This window comes from Ailuropoda melanoleuca, chromosome 1 (assembly GCF_002007445.2).
Source record: "Ailuropoda melanoleuca isolate Jingjing chromosome 1, ASM200744v2, whole genome shotgun sequence".
NCBI classification, from domain to species: Eukaryota; Metazoa; Chordata; class Mammalia; order Carnivora; family Ursidae; genus Ailuropoda; species Ailuropoda melanoleuca.
In genome coordinates, this window is record NC_048218.1 from 99,303,021 (window position 1) to 99,323,021 (window position 20,001).

Genomic DNA, 20,001 nt, shown 5'->3' on the forward strand with positions numbered 1-20,001 from the left:
CAGTTCAACTCCCATCTTCACCTGCAAGTTCTTTTGTGTTTCACTCCCATCTCAGAAGCTCCCTGTCCCTCTACTTACATTTTCCTACAGAGAAGAAATCACCAATTTTAACCTGGCTTCCTTGAGGAAGACTTTCTGGAGTACTAGGTCTTCTCTTTTTTAACCTTTTACAATTGAAAATTTCTTCATCTTGGGTCCAGCAGCCATCATCATTCATCAAGGTCAGACCTGAAAGCTATCAGTCAGTCATGGCAATTCCTCCTAGGTCACAATGTCTCATACTCTTGCTGACACACACTGCTCTTATTTATTTACTTACTTACTTACTTATTTATTTTAAGTAGGCTCCATACCCAGCATGCAGCCCAATGCTGGGCTCAAACTCATGACCATGAGCTCAAAACTTGAGCCAAGATCAAAAGTGGGACATCTCACCAACTGAGCGACCCAGGTGCCCCTGACAGGCATTTCTCTTTATGCACCTCCTGTTTCCATCATCACAACTCTCAGTAGGCCTCCCTTTCTTTCTTCTTTCTTTCTTTCTTTCTTTCTTTCTTTCTTTCTTTCTTTCTTTCTTTCAACTTGTTTGAGAGAGAGAGAGTGAGAGAGAAAGCAAGCATGAGCAGGGGGAGGGGCAGAGGGAGAAGCAGGCTTCCCGCTGAGCAGGGAGCCCCACGTGCCAGCTCTGAGGATCCTGAGATCACCATCCCATCCGAAGGCAGATGCTCCAACGACCGAGCCACCCAGGCACCCCTCCCCTTTCTGATGAGATTGTGTGATCAATAGTATCTAGCCAGGTCCAGCACTCGCCTCTTGCTTCATTTTGTTGCCTCACCTTGACAGTATCTTCCTGGTGTGTAAGTGTTCTCTGTGAATACTAAATAGCCTGCTCTCCTTTCAGTTACAGGAATTTATTTTTATTATTATTATTTTTTATTTTTTGTTTCAAGTTCTTATTTGAATCCCAGTTGGGTAACATAGAGTGTAATGTTAGTTTCAGGAGTAGAATTTAGTGATTCATCACTTACATATAACACTCAGTGCTTATCACAACTAGTGCCCTCCTTAATACCCATCACCCATTTAGTGGCTGTAATTTAATACCTGTGTTATCCCATGATGCACTTCTCTATTGGATGCTCAACCAAACGCTTAACTGAATGCACGAGTCTAAAGCCTGAGGAGGCACAACATTCTAGGAAGTGGCAACTCGTAAAAGAGATCCCCACCTCTGAAGCACTAGCAGAAAAGAGAGTCTAGAAGATTTGCTGTATGTTTAACTCCATCTATGGTAGTCAGACTTTAACTTTTATTAAGTCAAGAGTGTTGTATCTTCACATCAATGAGTCACTGAAATGTGACATGGAGAAAACTATAAGCCTTTTCTCACTTTTCTAATTTAGAAGCTCAAAAAAGAAATACATCATCCAAGTGAAACCTTTCTTTTAGCCCTAAAGGAGCTGGATGATATGACAATATACATTTTTAATGTAATTCAATAAAAATCACATAGTGCCATCCTCCTTCCCCCCCTCCCCCGATCTTCTCCACATGCTTCTTGGTTAACAAGCTTTCAGAATTAATACAATACTAGCAGGAGATGTTGAATCGTGCTCTCATTTTATATTTGACATGGACTGAGTATCTTTAGCCAAGCCAATTAACCTTCTTGGCCTTCATATATCATCCATTAGTTAACTTTCTTTTTTTTTTTTTTAAAGATTTTATTTATTTATTCAACAGAGATAGAGACAGCCAGTGAGAGAGAGAACACAAGCAGGGGAAGTGGGAGAGGAAGAAGCAGGCTCATAGTGGACGAGCCTGACGTGGGGCTCGATCCCATAATGCCGGGATCACACCCTGAGCCAAAGGCAGACGCTTAACTGCTGTGCCACCCAGGCGCCCCCATTAGTTAACTTTCTTAACGTTAAGTCAGACAGGAGGAGATACCTCTTATTTAGCTTTTTCATTCTATTTGAGTCTTCAACTGACTGGATGAGGCCCACCCACTTTGGGGAGGGCAATCTGCTTTACTCAGTCTACAGATTCTAATAGTAATCTCATGTAGAAACACTGTCATGGACACATTCATAATAATGTTTGAACACATTTCTGGGGAGCCCTGACCCAGTCAAGTTGACACATAACATTTATCATCACAGTGGCCAATATCTTTTGAATGATCCAACCATTTTACTCTGGATTTTGACATGTAACCACATCTCCACCCAGAACAAACTTACTTTGCCTGTCTTTTGCTAAGGGACTCATTGCTTTTTTTTTCTTTTTTTAAGGCTTTGGATTTAGCAACAATCTTCTCTGACTTCTTTTCTTATCCTTAATTAGTTGGAGTAAGACTCCTCAGCTGTAATTAATAGCTGTGTAATGAGAAAGGGAGAACTCCAGCCCCATCATTGCCCATTCCCCGCTGAATGAATTGTCACCCATCTTCAACAAAACGTCTTCCTCTGACTTTTTTTTTTTTTTAAAGATTTTATTTATTTATTCGACAGAGACAGAGACAGCCGGCGAGAGAGGGAACACAAGCAGGGGGAGTGGGAGAGGAAGAAGCAGGCTCATAGCGGAGGAGCCTGATGTGGGGCTCGATCCCACAACGCCGGGATCACGCCCTGAGCCGAAGGCAGACGCTTAACCGCTGTGCCACCCAGGCGCCCCTCCTCTGACTTTTATGTACTATGAAAATTCATAGCTGCTCTAGCATTGTGACATTTTTCTGTGGAGAATTTGGCATTTGTTGTGAAGGTATTATTTTAATTACCATCAAATGTAACTTTTGGGCAGGTTGCTGTTAAGGATAAAAAGAACAAACAAACCCAGAGTGAAAATAAGAAATAAGAAAATATGGCAACAAGAAAAATCAGATGTCAAGAGTAAACAACAACAGGAAAAGCAGCTCATGGCAACACAATGGCAACTGGAAAGTAGCCAGGATCCTTTTTTGGGCTGTCTGTCCCAGTCTTCAATATTTGATCTAGTTGACCTAGTGACCTGTATTTTAAATTTATATGATAGCTTTACAGGAGGCATCAGGGGAATTTGGTGAAGCATCTCACAAACCACATAATAATCACCTAAGACATTCTGCCCAGCAAGACTAGAATTTTTAGAATCAGCCAGGTCACAACATGCCATTGCCTGTGTGAATTAAAACAGAATCTTACCATAAATAGCAACCAAAATTTATTGATCTCCATCATTTTACTTTTTTTAAATGGCTGTCATATGCTTTCACCTATCATCTTTTAAAAGCAGCATTATTGAGATATAATTCACATATGACTCGTTCATTTATAAAATACAGTTCAATGGTTTTTAGTATGTTCACAGAGTTGTACAACCATTATCACTATCTAATTCCAGAATATTTTTCTTTTTTTTAACTTTTTTTTTTTTTTTTTAAAGATTTATGTATTTATTCGACAGAGATAGAGACAGCCAGCGAGAGAGGGAACACAAGCAGGGGGAGTGGGAGAGGAAGAAGCAGGCTCATAGTCCAAGAGCCTGATGTGGGGCTCGATCCCATAACGCCGAGATCACGCCCTGAGCCGAAGGCAGACACTCAACCGCTGTGCCACCCAGGCGCCCCTCCTCTGACTTTTATGTACTATGAAAATTCATAGCTGCTCTAGCATTGTGACATTTTTCTGTGGAGAATTTGGCATTTGTTGTGAAGGTATTATTTTAATTACCATCAAATGTAACTTTTGGGCAGGTTGCTGTTAAGGATAAAAAGAACAAACAAACCCAGAGTGAAAATAAGAAATAAGAAAATATGGCAACAAGAAAAATCAGATGTCAAGAGTAAACAACAACAGGAAAAGCAGCTCATGGCAACACAATGGCAACTGGAAAGTAGCCAGGATCCTTTTTTGGGCTGTCTGTCCCAGTCTTCAATATTTGATCTAGTTGACCTAGTGACCTGTATTTTAAATTTATATGATAGCTTTACAGGAGGCATCAGGGGAATTTGGTGAAGCATCTCACAAACCACATAATAATCACCTAAGACATTCTGCCCAGCAAGACTAGAATTTTTAGAATCAGCCAGGTCACAACATGCCATTGCCTGTGTGAATTAAAACAGAATCTTACCATAAATAGCAACCAAAATTTATTGATCTCCATCATTTTACTTTTTTTAAATGGCTGTCATATGCTTTCACCTATCATCTTTTAAAAGCAGCATTATTGAGATATAATTCACATATGACTCGTTCATTTATAAAATACAGTTCAATGGTTTTTAGTATGTTCACAGAGTTGTACAACCATTATCACTATCTAATTCCAGAATATTTTCATGACCCCAAAAAGAAATCCCATATTCATTAGCAGTGACTTTCTATTCCCCTACCCCCACTTCTGCCCTAACCTTAGACTTGAATTGAAAAATCAACTTATTTATTTATTTTATTTTAAGTAGGCTCCACACCCAATGTGGGGCTTGAACTCATGACCCTGAGGTCAAGAATTCCACACTCTACCAATTAAGCCAGCCAGGTGCCCCAAAACTCAACTCTTCTGAGTCTGAAGTCTGCCATCTTTTGGACTAGAATTTACACCATTGGCACTCCTGGGTCTCCAGCTTGCCAACTGCGGGTCTTGAGACTTGCCAACCTCCATACTAAAGTGAACCAATTCCTTATAAACTCTCTCCCTCCCTCCTGCCCACTCCCCTGTTTCTCTTTTGCTCTCACTCTCTCTCCATAATTGGTTTTATTTCTCTGGAGAACCCTAATACAGCCACTTTAGACCAATCTGTATTTCAGACATTGAGAGTTCTGTCATTTTTTTTTTTTAAGATTTTGCTTATTTATTTATTTGAGAGTGAGAGCCTCACACCTCACCTCCAAGCTGGCTCCATTCTCTCCATCTCAAACAAATAAATAAATCTTTGAGAAAAAAATTTAAAAATTTAAAAAATAAAAATAAGGGTAAATCTGCACATTGTGAAAGCAAACCAGAAAGAAGTCAATATACTTTGTCTCAAATTTCTGTTCTTGCTTTTAAATACTCCTGTTACTGGGTTTCTCACTTTTTCTCCTCCTGATAAAATGAACGTAAGAGAATAAGAGTTGATAAAGAGAGATGTTGCTGATATAGTTAGTTGAGGCTTTATTCTCTTCTCTTGATTTCATTGGCTTTCCATTGTCTTCTTTGTCTTGTCCAAGTAGCTGTAGATGCGTACTGGATAGTGTGTGTAAAGACAGTGTTTGCGGCTGCTTTAGAAGAGATGCTGCCTAGAATCTTTTGTTAAACTGGTCTTACAGGGGCTCTGGGGGTTTCTGCATTGTTCTTCGGGGGTCTCTTTATTGCTAAGGATATTAGCTATTAATTGCTATCCTTTTAAGGGCAAGAATTGTGCCTATTATGATACATCTCATATTTGTTGACAATTAATGGGACAGTCGCATTAGTTCCTTAATGAAATACTGCTTTTCCAATTTTTACTGACTCTTGTTATTAATATGATCTTTATTCTAATATTAAAACTGAGACTGTTTAAGGGTTAGGGTCTTCCCACAATGAAAGACTTCAGACTAAGCATATGCATACCTGTGAAATTGGAATCAGTGAGCTGGACAAACCTCACTGCTAAAGCATAGCCCCATAGGAACTTAAAAACTGTATTAAGAAGGAAGGGAAGGGAAGGGAAGGGAAGGGAAGGGAAGGGAAGGGAAGAAAGGGAAGGGAAGGGGAGAAGCGAGGCGGGAGGGAGATGGAGAGCTATATATGTACTTTGTAATGGTAAATTGTAAATGGTTCTTCTGAAGAAGAACCCAGTGAAGTCAGTATTATTCCCACTTTGCAAATGAGAAAAGTAAGGTATGGAGATACTAGATAATTTGTCTCAGACTACAGTTTGTTAGTAGAAAACTGGGGATTTGAACCCAGGGCTATTTGTCCCAAAGTCCATAACTCTTTTTTTTTTTTTAAGATTTTATTTATTTATATGACAGAGAGACAGCCAGCGAGAGAGGGAACACAAGCAGGGGAGTGGGAGGAAGAAGCAGGCTCCCAGAGGAGGAGCCCGATGTGGGACTCGATCCCAGAACGCCGGGATCACGCCCTGAGCCAAAGGCAGACGCTTAAGAACTGCGCCACCCAGGCGCCCCCAAAGTCCATAACTCTTTCTACCACGCGACCCTGGTTAAGTTTGGAAGCTTGAGAAAACTCACATTTCAAACTGTTCATTTTGCTCCCCCAGGAGTTAGGCCATTCTCAGCAGATGCGTCACTGACAGCTGGTTATTTTAAGTGGGTTCTCACATCGGGTCCTGCCTCCTTCCTGGAATGCTGAACTCCACATACAGTCCACACGACCTTTCTGGGTCAGTCGGTACAGCTTTTACAAAGTGATCCCATGACTTCTCTGTAATGTTTGTCCCCCACTGCTCAGGTTACCTGCGGGAATGTACTCTTTTACTATTTCAAACTCTTGCTACTTCTAAAAGATTCCGACTCCAGCAAGCATGTGTTCCTTAGGCATTCAACAGCTGCTTTATGACTATGACAACAAAAGGCCGGGTTCAAAATGTTCAGTTGATACAATTATCATTACTTCCAATTCTCATACTATTACATTCTAAACAATTCTGCCTGCTTCTTTAAATCTTATTCCCCTTTCCACAAGCTGTGGTGTGTCTTAACCATTTCTTATCCCACAGTTTGTAGTTAGCATAAAGGGACAATCCTCTTCATGGTGAAAGAACATCATTTGAGACTTTTTTTTTTCCAAAAAAATCCTCCTATCTGTGGTTATATACCATCTTTCCTTCCTAATGTTACTTGTGTCTTGTGTCTTTGTTCCTTGACTTTTTTCAATGAATAAGTTTTTTTCTTTTATTGATCAATTCTCCGGATTTTCACTTTTTTATTTCATTAATTTCTGTTATAATCTTTACTAGTTAATGTAATTCTTTCACAATTTTTTTCTGAGTTTCTTACTTTGCACATTATTTCGCAATGAATACATTAAGGTTTATGATTCCCGCTTTTCTATACTCTCCTGATTTGGTTATGTAGGATTTTTTTTCTTCTGTTTCTAAAAATTTTATAATTTCTCATTTGTTCTTCTCTTTAATCTAGATTTAAAGCATTTTTAAATTTCCAGTTGTATATCAATGAGAAGGAATTTTTCTTGTTAAAATTTTTTTTGGTTAATTTTATCCTCAGTGTGCTTCAACGGATGATGTCTTTATGATTTGTCTTTTTAAAAATGTGATCATTATTTTATGACCTAGTTAATTTTTGAGAATGTTCTATGTTAGAAAAAAACATCTATTTTCCAGTTGGAGGTGAAAAGATACACCTATCTTTTATCTGTGTGTGGTTATATTGCATATACATCACTTCAGATCCTTTTTAATAGTCTGGACGCTTCTGCCAAATGTACCCGTTTCTCCCAAGCTCCAGTTGAAGTAACCGCAAGGTCTCACACCCACTTCACAAACCTCTGGCGCGGAGAAGTTTGGCCTGTGTCTGTACTTCCGCAAATGTACAATCCCAGGGTGACTGTCAAGATCTAGTAAGAAAACTAGACAACGAGTAATGAGACTTAAAAACAAGTGCAATAGTACTGGCCCTACCACACAACGGGCTTGGTGACCCTGGACAAGTCCCTTTTCAGGTTTTCTATTTCCTCACCTGTTTCCACACCTCAGTGGTGTGGTCTCACTTGCTCTGCCGAAATCACAAGGTTTGTCAGGACAAGTAGCGAGATAAGGAATGTGAACAACACAAAGTGATAATGAAATAAAAAAAAAAATACTAGCGTGGTTGCTAACATTTAGAAACAGTTCCAGAGAAGGAAAAGATAACGATGTAAAAACTGGCCGGGCTCCAACGTGCTCAGTTCCCAGTGGCTCCCTTCGTCGGCCCCAACCACCGTCAGCTTCCTCTGGGGACGCACTCCCTCCCAATAACGTAAGTCTCCCTCTTCGTGGCACCCGCAGCTTGGAACCTGCTGGAAGAGTGTTGTGAAGACGAGCAGAAACCTGCCCGCGGCTCAAATTCGCGCTTCAGCGCCATCAGCCCGGGCCGAGCATGTGCGGTCCTCCTCCTTCGGCAGTGGGGGCTGACTGGCAGCTGTTGCCCAAACGCTCATGACTCAGGAGGCTCTGGGCCCCGGACGCCCCCGGCTCTTGGGCAGAGAGTCCCAGGTGCGGAGCTAGCGGGGCTGGGATCCTCAAGGGCCTCTGCGCTCGCAGCCAGCAGCCGCCACGTGAATCTAAGCACCCCGCCCTCGGTTGAGAAGGGATCGATGGTGTTCTGGATGCGGGTTTCCAGGGAAGATGCTCCTCGCGGTCCCGCGCCGCCTCGGGAAGATCACTGAGAGCGGAGCGCGAGCGCTGGGCACGCCGGCCCCGGAACCGCGGGAGCCCGCGCCGCGCGCGTCTGCACCGCCGAGCCGCCTCCCAGCCCGCTTTCCCCAGTTTGCTTTCCTGCCGCAGTCCGGGCCCGAATTAATTCTCTTCACTTGTGAGTGAGCACACACAAGTTCCCCGGGCACGATCCTTCCATCTGTTTCCCCGGGGGAGCCCAGTTTTTCCACGATTAACCTCCCAGCCAAGGGGCGGAGGGAAGTGGCAGGATGGAGGGAGTGGGGCGGGGAGAGGCGTTCTTGCTCGTTCAAAGGCACCAAAATTAGCTGCCGACGCTAAATGGGTTTACTTTCTTCGATTTTTAACAAACAAATGCAGGGGGATGCCTGCTCGGCCGACTGCCGTCCCGGCCCGGAGCCCTGGGCTCACTTCGCAGCCTGCTGCCGAGTTTCACACCGCAGTCCTGCTCAGCATCCGCCGAGCTTCGCCCCCTTGCCCAAGTCTGCAGATGGATGGATGCGGGGCGCAGGCTTCCCCTGGTCGGGTTAACCCTGGCTCAGGCTAAAGCCCCAAAGCTCCCACCTCGCGCCTCCTGTTCATCTGCCCGCCCCCACCACCACTACCAAAGGACGTACCCTCCGGTAGTGTCGGGGCTCCCAGCCCAAGCGAGGGGGAGGACACCTCCCTATCCCCTCCTCCCCATCCCCGCCGCGGCTCGGGGTTTTACTGCAGCAGCCGGAGGTGACAGCGACGCCTTAGCCTCCTCCGTTGCTCTCAGAGCCCCGGCTTCCCCTGCATCCGGAAAGCGCCCCCTCCTGAGAGGCTGGTCCCTGGAGAAGTGCTAACGAGCTGCAGAAAACCAAATTTAAAAATGTAGAAGTCGTTGGGCTGCATTCCTCCGAGGACGAGCCTGATCGCCCAGGACAGAGAGTGGCAGCGTGTGGGAAGTTGGGACCGTAGAGCAAGGGGGGAGGGGAGTGGTGCAGCCGGCATTCTCTTCTGGAAGGAATCGCTGGGAGCAGTGCGGTTGGACACAAGTTTGCGTGGGAGTATTTTCCTTTTGTCAATAATTAATCACCGGAATCGGTCTGGCAGAATTGGAGTTTTAGCAATAGTGCAGAGGGCGGGGCCGAACACCTAACTCCAGGAGGCTCTGAGGCGCCCGACGCAGTGGGAAGCTCGCAGCAGCTGGGGAGGAGCCAAAGCTTGGGTGCTCACCTAAACCGCAGGGACATACACCCAACCGGGAGGTAAGCATCTTCCAAAATATACGCTTGAACGCTAAAGTAGCTTTAGTAGGTTAGAATTCCTGTCTCTATAGGGGAAAAATTAATCCTAGCTTTAATGCAATTTATCAGTTTATTATTTCACTGCATTAAAATTTTAAGAATTGAATGGGTTTTTCCATTTGCCTTAGTAACACAGTTGCCTTTCTAACATAGTTAGAAACTAAGAGGTTTCACTCAACAGAAGCCAAACTTTGTTCCCAAAACTTTCCCAGCCAAAAGAAGAGAAAATCACTTTGTGAATTACTTTCGTATTTATCTTTGTGTAGTTCAGCAACTATTCGGGGAAATACCTTAGGGGGTGCTGGGTTTCATTCTTAAATATTCTAGTTTTATGTTCTTATATAATACTTTTTGCCCCTGAAGCTACTCTAGGTGATAGTACACACAAGTCAACTGCCCAGAAAGTGAAGAATTTCCATCAAGGAATTTTCTCATGATTATTGAGCAGTATGTATTTTCTCAAAGATGCTTATGTGATCATTCACAAGTAACCAGACTTCTAAACCGCAGGAGAAAGGAATAGTTAACTTTGCCACAGGGGTGGGGATGTGAGGAATGGAAAGAAGAGGGTTTTAGATATGAGCAGAGAGGTTCTATGTCTGTTTCAACTGAAGTGACATTCAACTGGTTGGTAATTAACATAGATGAGTTCAGCCCCTGAGTCAATAAAGAATTTGAAGAATTGTTAAATGTAAATCTTAGCCCTAAAACTACAAATAAGTTCATCAGGGAAATTGGGAAAGTGGTTTTTCTAAAAGACATAGTGGTGTGGTTGTTCTTTTCAATTAATTAAGAAATATATGGTCATTTTTGCCTGTGAACTTTTTAGATTACTGCATAAAACTAATGAGTTTTTAATAACGGGATTTTCACATTTTAATCATTCTTGTGCTTTCAAAAACAGGCATCATTTTGGTAACTTTCAAGGGCTTTGATGGCTTTGTACATAGATTACTAGAGCAGTAATAAGCTCTCATATGAAATGCACTGTCACCCTCATTATTCAAATATTTCTATTCAGCCATTTAATAACAATAAATTAAGAGTAGTTTGTCAAACCAAATGCATGAGCATTCTAGAATTTGGATATAAAGTTAAAAGTCAGCCAGGTCTCAACTTCAATCAGTTTTCTTAATCCACTGTTTAGAAATTTACAAAATTTACTTTTGTAAAAACTGTCCTTCATAATTCTATATCTACTATGTCAGCATTAACTCTTTTACCATCAAGTATACAAAATACAACATTTGCATTAAAAATTATCCAAATGGAACTCAACTTCCAGAATGGTTGTATAAGGAGCTCCATGAACCCATTCCGTAGCAAAACAACCACTGGTGAAAATTACAGATAAACTAGTTAGTCTCTGGAAATTGTTCGGAGGAAATACAACAAATGAACAAAACTTTACTCAAGACAAACTACTGCAATTCAGTAAGAACAGCAAGAGTGTGAGGCATTTCAGTCCCAACCCACTTCCCTAACCCCTTCCAGCTAGCAGATGGTGCTCCATTCCAGGTGGCTCCAGCCAAGAACACAGGGCTCCCTCTCAACTTAGATCCTAGTCTAGGACTATGGTATAACCCTGGGAAAAGCAAGCAACAGGTCTCAGGCTCTTCCTCCAACTACCCCCATTCTTAAGGCATCTGAAGAAAAATTCAACATCTAAAAGACAAATAAGCCATTCAAAAATGGGCAAGGGAATCGAAGAGACGTTTCTCCAAAGAAGATGTACAAACAGCCAATCAACACATGAAAATGTACTTACTAGCAGTAGTCATTAAGGAAATGAAGATCAAAAGTGTAAGATACTATTTCACACCAACCAAAATGGCCCTAATAAAAAAGACAGATAATAACACTTGTTGGAAAGGAGGTAGAGAAATTGGAATCATCTTACACTGGTAGTGGGAATATAAAATGATGAGTTGCTGTGGCAGGGGCCCTGGGTGGTGGCTCAGTTGGTTACACGTCCAACTCAATTTCAGCTCAGGTCATGACCTCAGGGTCCCTGGGATGGAGCCCCGAACAGGTCTCCAAGTCAGCAGGAGTCTGCTTTAGACTCTCTCCCTCTCCCTCTGCCCCTCCCCCTGCTCACAGGCACTCTCTCTTTCTCTCAAATAAATAAATAAATCTTAAAAAAAAGAAAAAAGTTGAACACAGAGTTACCATATAACCCAGCCATCCCACTTCTAGCTATATATTCAAGAGAACGAGAATGTATGTCTATGTACACAAATGTATGAATGGTACACAAATGTTCACACCAGCATTACTCATAATAGCCAAAAAATGAAAACAATCTAGGTGGTCACTTACTGATAAATGGAGAGATAAAATGTGATATACAGTAGAAAAATGGAATATTGGGGCACCTGGGTGGCACAAGCGGTTAAGCGTCTGCCTTCGGCTCAGGGCGTGATCCCAGCGTTATGGGNGAGTAGAAAAATGGAATATTGGGGCGCCTGGGTGGCACAGCGGTTAAGCGTCTGCCTTCGGCTCAGGGCGTGATCCCAGCGTTATGGGATCGAGCCCCACATCAGGCTCTTCTGCTATGAGCCTGCTTCTTCCTCTCCCACTCCCCCTGCTTGTGTTCCCTCTCTCGCTGGCTGTCTCTATCTCTGTCGAATAAATAAAATCTTTAAAAAAAAAAAAGAAAAGAAAGAAAAATGGAATATTATTCAACAACAAAAAGGAATGAAGTATTTACAGCAGGGATGAACCTTGAAAAGATGATGCTGAATGGAAGAAGAACAGGTATTGTCCAGCTCCATGTATATAACAGAGCCACAACAGGCAAACCTATAGAGACAGAAAAGGTTATGTTGGGGAGGAACAGGGAGTGACTGCTAAAGGATACAGGTGTCTTTCTGGGGTGATGAAAATTGACTGGTGATGTTTATATCACTGTGAGTATACTAAAGACCATTGAATTGTGTACTTTAAATGGCTGATTTCTATCAATAGAGCTGGTTTTAAAAAATAAATTAGCCAAGATATTAAAAAAACAATGGATTTAGAACTTGGAGTTCATGAATCCCCATATACCACTAGACTAATGGTTTACATGAGGCTTAAAAAAATTTTTTTTTAAAGATTTTATTTATTCATTTGTCAGAGACACAGAGAGAGAACACAAGCAGGAGTGTGAGAGGGAGAAGCAGGCCCCCCTGTCCCAAGCAAGGAGCCTGACATGGGACTCCATCCCAGAACCCTAGGACCATGACGCAAGCCGGAGGCAAGACACTTCACCAACTGAGCCACCCAGGTGTCCGTACAAGAGGTTTTTCCCCAAGGGCCACATTGAAATATATGAAATACGGGGTGCCTGGGTGGCTCACTCATTAAGCATCTGCCTTCGGCTCAGGGCGTGGTCCCAGCGTTCTGGGATCGAGCCCTACATCAGACGACGCCGCTGGGAGCCTGCTTCTTCCTCTCCCACTCTCCCTGCTTGTGTTCCCTCTCTCGCTGGCTGTCTCTCTCTCTCTGTCAAATAAATAAATAAAATCTTTGAAATATATGAAATAATCAAGAGTGGCACAGGTGTTACATAGCTATGTGATTTGACATGTTACACACCCAGCCGAGCTGTCTTCTGTTTAGAAATAAGTCAAATGTAGGCACACTGGGTGGCTCAGTTGGTTAAGTGTCTGACTCTTGATTTCGGCTCAGGTCATGATCTCAGGGTCTTGAGATCAAGCCCCAAGTCAGGCTTGTGCTGGGCATGGAGCCTGCATAAGATTCTCTCTCTCCCTCTTCCTCTGCTCCCCCCCCCAATGCCCACCCATCCCCACATAAACTCTCTCTCTCTCACCATAAATAAATAAGGAAAGTAGTCAAGTGTCATTATTGTAGTCTCATAGAGTTATAGAGAATTGGCTTGTAAATGCCCTATCTTTTTGGACTCACCAACTTGCTATATTAATTTAAGCCCAGTGAGACCAGTTGTTCCTCCCACTTCTAGATAACTCTTGTCCTTTATCAGTTCTTCGGGTCAGTTGTTGAAAGAGGTCACACTGAGTGAGAGAAGGAGGTTACTTAAATCTCAGCCAAAAGTGAACTTTGTCTGCCACTCAGATTAGCCCAGTTTCACTCCCACTAGACTGGCCCCAGAAGTAGGAGTCTTGGGGGAAGGGAAGAGCTGGAGCAGCCACTATGGTCTTCAGAACACACTGACATGTCCTGCTGGAAAGCGTCTCCTGGGATTAGGACAGTCTCAAATACAAGAGAAGCTCTTAAGAACCATGGAATTGGATGATAGNCAAAAAATTCAGAAATTCCCCTAGTCACCTTTATGTTTTGAGTTCCCATAAACTGCCTGATTCTGTACTAAGAACCATGGAATTGGATGATAGTGCTTTGTCCAGAAATAAGAATATAAAATTAGTGAGTCTCTGAGTTCCAGGTGCTGGTAAGCAGCACCTAAACTTGCTGCTAGAAACAGTTAGGAGTACGCTGAGCCGAGCCATACCCTTAGCTTTAGGGGTTCAAGTAAGTCCGCCTGCACCGGGAAAGCTCAAGACTTTCTATTCTCATCAGCACAGGCATATCCTTCCATGTATATGTTTAGAAGAGCATAGCATGCTGATGAAAATGGGTTCCATGTGGCTTTTGACCATCAAAGCTTTTGTAAAGGTCCTATTGTCATATTTTATCCAATTAGAAGATTTATACAAGATAATTTTAAGTGTCCAACCAGTTGTCTATAAATTAAATACATGTAAAAAAACTTGATCAGAGTTATTATTTATTAATATTGCTGTGATCGGGATTAANCACAGGCATATCCTCCCATGTATATGTTTAGAAGAGCATAGCATGCTGATGAAAATGGGTTCCATGTGGCTTTTGACCATCAAAGCTTTTGTAAAGGTCCTATTGTCATATTTTATCCAATTAGAAGATTTATACAAGATAATTTTAAGTGTCCAACCAGTTGTCTATAAATTAAATACATGTAAAAAAACTTGATCAGAGTTATTATTTATTAATATTGCTGTGATCGGGATTAATAATTCATTTTTCCAACAGATATTTATTGCACCCCTATCCTGTGTCAGAACAGCTCTAGGCCCTGAAGGAGTAATAAAGGAAGCTCCTTTGAGGAGCTTCAGTTCTGGAGGGGACATCAGCCGTTTAAAGAATGATTAAAAAAATAATTATTATATGGGGCGCCTGGGTGGCACAGCGGTTAAGCGTCTGCCTTCGGCTCAGGGCATGATCCCGGCATTGTGGGATCGAGCCCCACATCAGGCTCCTCCACTATGAGCCTGCTTCTTCCTCTCCCACTCCCCCCTGCTTGTGTTCCCTCTCTCGCTGGCTGTCTCTATCTCTGTCAAATAAATAAATAAAATCCTTTAAAAAAATAATTATAATAAGNGAGTTATTATTTATTAATATTGCTGTGATCGGGATTAATAATTCATTTTTCCAACAGATATTTATTGCGCCCCTATCCTGTGTCAGAACAGCTCTAGGCCCTGAAGGAGTAATAAAGGAAGCTCCTTTGAGGAGCTTCAGTTCTGGAGGGGACATCAGCCGTTTAAAGAATGATTAAAAAAATAATTATTATATGGGGCGCCTGGGTGGCACAGCGGTTAAGCGTCTGCCTTCGGCTCAGGGCATGATCCCGGCATTGTGGGATCGAGCCCCACATCAGGCTCCTCCACTATGAGCCTGCTTCTTCCTCTCCCACTCCCCCCTGCTTGTGTTCCCTCTCTCGCTGGCTGTCTCTATCTCTGTCAAATAAATAAATAAAATCCTTTAAAAAAATAATTATAATAAGTGAATAACAGTGTATGATAGGAGAGAAGGGCTCTGGAGAAAAGTTAAGCAAGGAAGGAAATGAGGTACAATTTTAAACTGTGGCATCAAGCTAGGAAGTAAAACGATGCAATTAGATAATGTAAAGATTGTGTACGAACCTGGCCACGTGTCTCTGAGATGGACCTTGAGGATTACTAGCTCCAGGCTCACTTCTCCCCTTGGGAGTCTTGGTTTCCCCTTCCCTTTCCCCTTCCTTTCACTAAGGAAAATATTAGTCTTAACACAGGCACGAGGAAGACATAGCTTAATACCTGCCCCAAAGAACTGTAACCTAAATAAAACACCACCTCACGATAACAAAAATTCTTGTTGAGGGAAATCATTAGCCCGGGGTTTCGGTTTTCTTTTGCCTTTCCCTCTTGCTTTGCCCTGGATTCTTGTAGTCTGTCAGAGTGGCCAGTAATTAAGAACTGCTTTCTCAAAGTTAGCATTTTTTTTTGAAGAGTGAGAGGGTGGAGGAGAGGATGAGGGGAAGAAAAATTTCCAGGTCATCTTGGAAAGGTAAAGGGAGAACAGAGCTTTCAGAACTAGAGAACAGAGCATGGAATCCCGCAGATCACCCAAAAAAGGAGCGGGGGAAGCAACCAGAGTCTCCACTTTCCTGGACTGTCTCAGAATCCCTACTCAAGGCCCCTGTTTTAATAGACACCTGAGGACACATTGTTCTAGGAAAAGACCATGGGTGTGGCCTCTCTCCTGGAATAGAGCTTTTAGAAAATGGCTTAATAGGGAGGAGGGACTTGATGTTTTTAGTCAAAAAAAGAGCATTTATTTCAGGCTTAGAGGAGAAGCATTTAAGCATGTTCAGAGTCCAGTTAGAAATAAGTCAAAAGGGGGTGCCTGGGTAGCGCAGTCGTTGGGCGTCTGCCTTCGGCTCAGGGCGTGATCCCAGCATTCCGGGATCGAGCCCCACATCAGGCTCCTCTGCTATGAGCCTGCTTCTTCCTCTCCCACTCCCCCTGCTTCTGCTCTCTCTCTTGCTGGCTGTCTATCTCTGTCAAATAAATAAATAAAAAATCTTTAAAAAAAAAAAAAAAGTCAAAAGACTCCCTGTTATATCGGGGTTATCATGGAGTATTAGAATTCTAATTCATTTATTCCACAGATGTTAACTGAACAGTCACCATGTGCCAGATCCGGGGGTCGGGGGTGGGGGGGAACAACAGAGAGGAAGACCTTGTTTCAAAGACCTTTCTTTGTAGAGGTTACATTATATGCCCTTCGCTACAAAATAGTTGAGGCACACAGTGAAGAGGGTAAGTGATGATGACCTGCCTGTCCTGACACCCCCATCCAGACTGGGTTAGAGCCTCCTTCCGTGTCCCAGAATACCCTATGCTTCCCTGTCACAGCACTTATCACACTGCGTGGGGACACTAGCATAACTGTCCTTTCTCCTCTCTAGAAAGTGGCTAGAGGAGAGTGACCGTGTCAGTCTTAGTCATAGTTTACATCTCTAGTATATGGTGGTTGTTTTATTAATTGAAGATTTATTGATTTATTTGAGAGAGAGAGTGTGAGGGAGGGGCATGGGGTAGGGGAGGGAGAGAATCTCAAGCATGTTCCCGGGCACCCCTCTCTAGCACATGTTTGATGAATATTTGATTGGATGGATGGATGGATGGATGGATGGATGGATGGATGGATGGGTAGATTAATGAGTTGCCAGGTCAGGATCAAAGCTCCTTGCACAGATAGGCGGCAGTCTGACAGAGTGGTGAACAGTTGTGCACTCTCCTTTAGTTGTGAGACTCTGGGTCAGCTTTTAAATTTCCCAATGTCAGGGACCTGGGTGGCTCAGTTGGTTGAGCATCCAGTTCTTGATTTTGGCTCAGGTCATGGTCCCAGGGTCCTGGGATCAAGCCCTTGCCTTGGGCTCTGCACTCAGCGGGGAGTCTGCTTCTCTTCCGCTCTCTCTGTCCCTCCCCACCCCTGCTTGCATTCTCTCTCTCTCTCTCAAATAAATAAATCTTTAACAAATAAATAAATTTCCCAATGTCTCAGTTTCCTCATTTGTGAAATGGTTATAGAAATAGTGCCTCCACTATAGAGTTATTAAGTGAAATACATAAGGTAAACATATAAGGTGGTTAGCAAAGTTCTGGGACATAAGTTGTTCAATAAATACTATCTGCTAGTATTACCAACAGAGAATGGCAGTTTCCTGGGGGACAGTTTGCTATTCAAATATTGCATCCTTGCCCTTTGAGCTGCATTATAAGATCAAAGGATGTCAATTAGGAATTCCACGCTAAAGTTATCATTTTGAATTCAAGCTCTCTGAAAGGATTAAAAAGAGAATTGGGGAATTAATATAAGTAGGATATTGAACAAGAAAATTAAACGGACTAGAAAAAGAAAGAAGGAAATGAGCTCAAGACAGCATGTCCAAAGCACCTTTTCTGGAGCAATGGCAACCTCTACGGCTCACACCCAGACCTCCCCCTTTAGATGGCCAAAGTACCAGCTCATCCCTGTTCTGGAACACAATCGGGCCTCATAAAATGTCATGCCCCTTAGGCATCAATAAATGTTCACTGATGCAGAGGAAAGAAAAGTGAAAAGAAATTTATTTGAAGTTGAATCTTATCTAAACCTAAAAGAGTTAGAGCATCTGTTTAATTGCTTTTGAAAATTGAATAATCCTCTTTTTGAGTGAGACTGTTGGTCAGAATTATCATAGTGGCTCCTCACAGGCAATTCCGTATTACCTTCTACATGAGACCAAACACCACCCTGTGACCAACATCTGGAAACCCAGCATCCTCCCTGCTTGCCTCTACTTCTGGCAGACAGAATTCACATGGTCGATCTCCCCACTAGGGGGGAGTCTCATGGCTTTCATCTTCTCCTAAGGATAGTAAACTGCTTCCCCTTTACTAACTCATCAACTGGGAAGCCATTTTTAAGTAAAATGTGCTTAGAATCACTCCGTTGATGGAAAAAACTAGGCCTACAAAGAAGACATGACTGACCCCAATTCTTCGGTTACCAATTCTTTTTATTCCTCAAGGCTGTAGATACTTTCTCTACTCCACAAGGGATATCTTGGTCCTTAAATTTTTAATAAGATGTTTTATTGCCTAAAATTTTAAACAAAGAAAAAAAAAACAATCAGGTTGGCCCAGTTCTGGGTTTGATGGGCAGGAAAATCAGGTTATAATTTAGGACAAAGGAGTTGTTTCACAGGTTTCCTCCATTTAGGAGAAAACAAACATTTGACACAAACACAAAAGAGGTAACATGGTACCCCTATGACCTTCAGAGTGAATTCTCCCCCCTAGACTCACAGAAGTCACCATTTTACCCACTTACATCATATGTCTCTGAAGGGTTCAATAGAGTCACCTGAAAGGAATCTCTCAGGAGAAGAAATAAAATGCATGTAGGAAATAAGAGGAACAAATAATAATTGTGATAAAAGTTACCCTCTCTGAGCCCTCACTAAGACCAGGCACCATTAAGCATCCTTTACCAACCAGTGTTAGTGCTGTATCATCATAGAGACACAGAAATAATCACTCTGTGTTATTGACAACATAACCCATGTTCCCAAAGGTTAAACAACGTCCTGAAGGCCACACAGAAGCCAACTCCAGCTTGCCGATCTCAAAATCCACACTTTCGTTACAGCCCCCCAAAATTTAATGAAGCAAATCATTCTCCAGTGGGATACTGAATTCTATTGTAGGAATAGGATCTCAGCTTTGATGAAATCTTAGTAATTTCTTCTTAAAACCTTCCTGCTGATTGCTAGCAACCCTCAGAAGGTGTGGTCCAGTGTCTGCTTGAACAGTTTCCCTAATGGAAATCTCACAACTTCAACGAGGCAGTAGCTTTCCCTTTAGATAGCTCTTATTATTTAAAGTCTTCCCTGAGACTCACCTCTGAAAACAATAAATTCCAAACCTTCACCTCCATGACCACCTGTACCACCATTTAAAACCTTCCAGATCTTTTAAGACCTCTAAGGCATGTTTCTCTCCTCAAATCTTCTCTCAACATTGCCCTTGAAAAACCTTCCAGACTTTTCTTTATTTAGCTTCCTTTGGATGTGCTCAACCTGCTGGAGTAACTACTTTTAACAGCTAGAAGAAGGATACTAATCAAAGCCAAGAGCTGCAGCCCCCTTTTGTCCCCTGTGGCACAGTACTCCTATAAATATCTAAGAATACTGGCCCTGGGGTCTGAATGTATCCTCCCCAAATCCATGTTGAATCTGAACTCCCAAAGAGATGGTGTTAGGAGGTGGGGGGCCTTCCGGAGGTACTGAGGTGATGAGGACGGAGCCCCCTCATGAATGGGATTCGTGTTCTTATAAAGGGGCTCCAGAGAGATCTCATGCCCCTCCACCATGCGAGGACACAGTAGAAGGTGCTGGCTATGCACCAGGAAGGGGCCTTCACCAGAATGGTAGTGATGCTGGCACCTTGATCTTGAACTTCTTAGTCTCTAGAACTGTAAGAAATAAATTACTATTGTTTATAAGCTACCCAGTTTGTGGTATTCTGTTATAACAGACCAATGGACTGAGATAATTAG

The 20,001-nt window shown here is 42.7% G+C and overlaps 2 protein-coding genes across 5 annotated transcripts in view; one reads left to right on the plus strand and one right to left on the minus strand.

The window, feature by feature from the left end:
* Positions 1–20,001, minus strand: part of OTOL1 (otolin 1) — a 191,707-nt gene that overhangs the window by 96,297 nt on the left and 75,409 nt on the right. The gene's annotated exons all lie outside the window — the stretch shown is intronic.
* SPTSSB (serine palmitoyltransferase small subunit B) overlaps positions 8,906–20,001 on the plus strand; it is a 28,914-nt gene continuing 17,818 nt past the window's right edge. The window contains exon 1 of the mRNA XM_011237900.3: positions 8,906–9,594. The gene's annotated coding sequence lies outside the window, so the exon portion shown is untranslated. The remainder of the gene's footprint in view (positions 9,595–20,001) is intronic.